Genomic DNA, 4,658 nt, shown 5'->3' on the forward strand with positions numbered 1-4,658 from the left:
ATTATGATTATGCTCAATTTTCTACTGAATAGGTCAATTACATGGAGAATGCTCCTAGAAACCCCAACAATGATCCATACTCTAAGACTTATAATCAGGAGTGGAGAAATCACCCAAATTTTGGGTGGAGAGATCAACCTCAGAGATCCCTGAATTTTAACAATAATTCTCAGGGCAGTTTTCAGCAGAACAATCAAAATAACCACCAGTTTCAGTCTCATCAACAACAACCACCTCAGCAGATAAATTCTCAACCGCAGAAGAACAATGATTGAGAATCACTACTAAATAATTTTATACAGGAAACTAGAGCTTCCATCAGAAATTTAGAGGTGCAAGTAGGTTAGTTGAGCAAGGAAATACCTGATAGGCCACCAAGTACATTTCCTGGTGACACAGTGGTGAACCCAAGAGAAGACTGCAAGGCCATCCAATAGAGAAGTAGAAAAGTAGCTGGTTCTGAGACTAAGTTCAATGAAGAGCTAGTTGAAAAAGAAGCTCCAGAGGAGAAAAAAGAAGAGCTGGAGCACATCCCTCCAAAGCGTACAGATAACTCATTCCTGGACTCTCTTGACACTCATCCTACATTACCAAAGACTCCTGAGTACAAGCCTAAAATGCCATATCCTCAAAGACTTCAGAAGGTGATGAGCGGATAATTTGTACGCTTTTTGGCATTGTTTTTAGTATGTTTTTAGTAGTTTTAGTTGAGTTCCTAGTATATTTTTATTAGTTTTTAGTTAAAATTCACTTTTCTGGACTTTACTATGAGTTTGTGTGTTTTTCTGTGATTTCTGGTATTTTCTGGCTGAAATTGAGGGACCTGAGCAAAAATCTGATTCAGAGACTGAAAAGGACTACAGATGCTGTTGGATTCTGACCTCCCTGCACTCGAAGTGGATTTTCTGGAGCTACAGAAGCCCAATTGGCGCGCTCTCAACGGCGTTGGAAAGTAGACATCCTGGACTTTCCAGCAATATATGATAGTCCATACTTTGCCCAAGATTTGATGGCCCAAACCGGCGTTCAAAGTCACCCTCAGATTTCCCAACGTTAAACGCCGGAACTGGCACCTAAATGGGAGTTAAACGCCCAAACTGGCATAAAAGCTGGGGTTTAACTCCAAGAAGAGTCTCTACACGAAAAATGCTTCATTGCTCAGCCCAAGCACACACCAAGTGGGCCCGGAAGTGGATTTTTATGTCATTTATTCATCTCTGTACACCCTAGGCTACTAGTTCTCTATATATAGGACCTTTTACTATTGTATTTTAATCTTGGTTCTTCTGGTTCCCTCTCTGGGGCCGAAACCAATGATCACTCTTGTTCTTATGTATTTTCAACGGTGGAGTTTCTACACACCATAGATTAAGGTGTGGAGCTCTGCTGTACCTCGAGTATTAATGCAATTACTATTGTTCTTCTATTCAATTCCGCTTGTTCTTTGTCCAAGATATCACTTGTTCTTCAACTTGATGAATGTGATGATCCGTGACACTCATCATCATTCTCACCTATGAACGTGTGACTGACAACCACCTCCGTTCTACCTTAGATTGGGTGAATATCTCTTGGATTCCTGATACACGATGCATGGTTGATCGCCTGACAACCGAGTGCTCGCCTGACAAACGAGCCAGCCATTCCGTGAGATCAGAGTCTTCGTGGTATAGGCAAGAACTGATGGCGGCATTCAAGAGAATCCGGAAGGTCTAACCTTGTCTGTGGTATTCTGAGTAGGATTCAATGATTGAATGACTGTGACGTGCTTCAAACTCCTAGCAGGCGGGGCGTTAGTGACAGACGCAAAAGAATCAATGGATTCTATTCCGGCCTGACCGAGAACCGACAGATGGATAGACGTGCCGTGACAGGGTGCGTTGAACATTTCCACTGAGAGGATGGGAGGTAGCCACTGACAACGGTGAAACCCTTGCATAAGCTTGCTATGGAAAGGAGTAAGAAGGATTGGATGAAGACAGTAGGAAAGCAGAGAGACGGAAGGGACAGCATCTTCATACGCTTATCTGAAGCTTTCACCAATGATATACATAAGTATCTCTATCTTTATCTTTATGTTTTATTCGTATATCACTATACCCATTTGAGTCTGCCTGACTAAGATTTACAAGGTGACCATAGCTTGCTTCATACCAACAATCTCCGTGGGATCGACCCTTACTCGCGTAAGGTTTATTACTTGGACGACCCAGTGCACTTGCTGGTTAGTTGTGCGGAGTTGTGATAGAGAGTTGAGATTGCAATGAGCGTACCATGTTGATGGCGCCATTGATGATCACAATTTCGTGCACCAAGTTTTTGGCGCCGTTGCCGGGGATTGTTTTGTGTATGGACAACTGACGGTTCATCTTGTTGCTTAGATTAGGTATTTTTCTTCAAGAGTTCTTAAGAATGAATTCTAGTGTTTCATGATGATCTGCTGAAATCTGGCTGGCTGAGAAGCCATGTCTAATCTTATTGGACCGAGGTTTCAACTGATCATCACAAGAGCTTGTTGATTTCTATCAATCTTGCTATTGGAGCAATGATCTGCTAAGGCTTGGCTGGCCATTAGCCATGTCTAGTGTTTTGGACCGAAGCTTTCTTTGAAAGCTTGGCTGGCTGTGAAGCCATGTCTAATTCCTGGACTGGAGTCTTAGACTAGCTTTGCAATGATTCCTGGAATTCAAATTAAGAATTCTGAAACCTTTATTTTTTATTTTCATATAATTTTCGAAAAATCCAAAAAAAAATTACAAAACCATAAAAACCAAAAAAATATTTTATGTTTCTTGTTTGAGTCTAGTGTCTAATTGTAAGTTTGGTGTCTTGCATGCATTGTTTATTTGATCTTGGTTCTATTTTCAAGTCAATAGTACAGGGAACTGAAGATTCAGAACATGCAGCAGAGGAATTACACAGAAAAAGCTGGGCGTTCAAAACGCCCAGTGAAGAAGGACAGACTGGCGTTTAAACGCCAGCCAGGGTACCTGGTTGGGCGTTTAACGCCCAAAAAGGTAGTGCATTGGGCGTTAAACGCCAGAATGTGCACCATTCTGGGCGTTTAACGCCAGGATGGCACAAGGGGGAGGATTTTGTTTTCAAATCAATTTTTTTTCAAGTTTTCAAAGTTTTTCAAAATCAAATCTTTTTCAAATCAAATCTTTTCAATCAAATGTTTTCAAAATCAATTTCTTTCCTTTTTCAAAGATACTTGCTAACAATTAATGATTTGATTGAACATTTCAAGTATGTTGCCTTTTCTGTTGAGAGAGGTTTAATGTTTGAATCATATCTTTTCTTGTTAGGCAAGTCATTAATTTTTAAAATCAAATCTTTTTAAAATTGTTTTCAAATCATATCTTTTCAATCATATTCTTTTAATCACATATTCTTCAAAAAAAAATAGTTTTCAATCATATCTTTTTAAACTCTAATTTCAAAATCTTTTTTAAAAAAAAATCACTTGAATTATTTTCCACTTTTAGTTTTCGAAAATTATCAATCAATTTTTCAAAATGTTTTTAAAATCTTTTTAATTAATTTTCGAAAATTCTCTTCCCCTCTTCTCACATCCTTCTATTTATGGAGTACCACTCCTTCTCAATGCACAATTCGAACTCTATCTGATCAAGTTCGAATTCTTCTACCTCTTTCTTCTATTTTTCTGTTCTTCTGACACCTCAAGGAATCTCTATATTGTGACATAGAGGATTCCATATTTTCTTGTTCTCTTCTCTTTCATATGAGCAGGAGCAGAGACAAAGGCATTCTTGTTGAAGCTGACCCTGAACCTGAAAGGACCTTGAAGCGAAAGCTAAGAGAAGCTAAGGCACAACTCTCTGTAGAGGACCTAACAGAAATCTTCAAGGAAGAAGAACCCATGGCAGCCAAAAACAACAACAATGCAAACAATGCAAGGAAGGTGTTGGGTGACTTTACTGCACCTACTCCCGACTTCTATGGGAGAAGCATCTCTATCCCTGCCATTGGAGCAAACAACTTTGAGCTTAAGCCTCAATTAGTTTCTCTAATGCAACAGAATTGCAAGTTCCATGGACTTCCATTGGAAGATCCTCATCAGTTCTTAGCTGAATTCTTGCAAATCTGTGACACTGTCAAGACTAATGGGGTTGACCCTGAGGTCTACAGACTTATGCTATTCCCTTTTGCTGTAAGAGACAGAGCTAGAACATGGTTGGACTCACAACCTAAAGAAAGCCTGGACTCATGGGAAAAGCTAGTCAATGCCTTCTTGGCAAAGTTCTTTCCACCTCAAAAATTGGGTAAGCTTAGAGTGGAAGTCTAAACCTTCAGACAGAAGGATGGAGAATCCCTCTATGAAGCTTGGGAAAGATACAAACAATTGATCAGAAAGTCTCCCTCTGATATGCTTTCTGAATGGAGCATCATAGGTATTTTCTATGATGGTCTCTCTGAACTATCCAAGATGTCTTTGGATAGCTCTGCTGGAGGATCTCTTTGATGAGCGGATAATTTATACGTTTTTTGGCATTGTTTTTAGTACGTTTTTAGTATGATCTAGTTAGTTTTTAGTATATTTTTATTAGTTTTTAGTTAAAATTCGCTTTTCTGGACTTTACTATGAGTTTGTGTGTTTTTCTGTGATTTCAGGTATTTTCTGGCTGAAATTGAGG

The 4,658-nt window shown here is 39.3% G+C and overlaps 1 non-coding gene across 1 annotated transcript; it reads right to left on the bottom strand.

Annotated features, from left to right (window-relative positions):
• Nucleotides 1-4,288: 4,288 nt before the first annotated feature.
• On the bottom strand, nucleotides 4,289-4,396 carry LOC130983676 (small nucleolar RNA R71). The gene has a single exon (XR_009087656.1). It is a non-coding gene; the product is annotated as a small nucleolar RNA R71 (small nucleolar RNA).
• Between the last annotated feature and the right edge of the window lie 262 nt (nucleotides 4,397-4,658).

Source organism: Arachis stenosperma, chromosome 5, assembly GCF_014773155.1.
Source record: "Arachis stenosperma cultivar V10309 chromosome 5, arast.V10309.gnm1.PFL2, whole genome shotgun sequence".
NCBI lineage: Eukaryota > Viridiplantae > Streptophyta > Magnoliopsida > Fabales > Fabaceae > Arachis > Arachis stenosperma.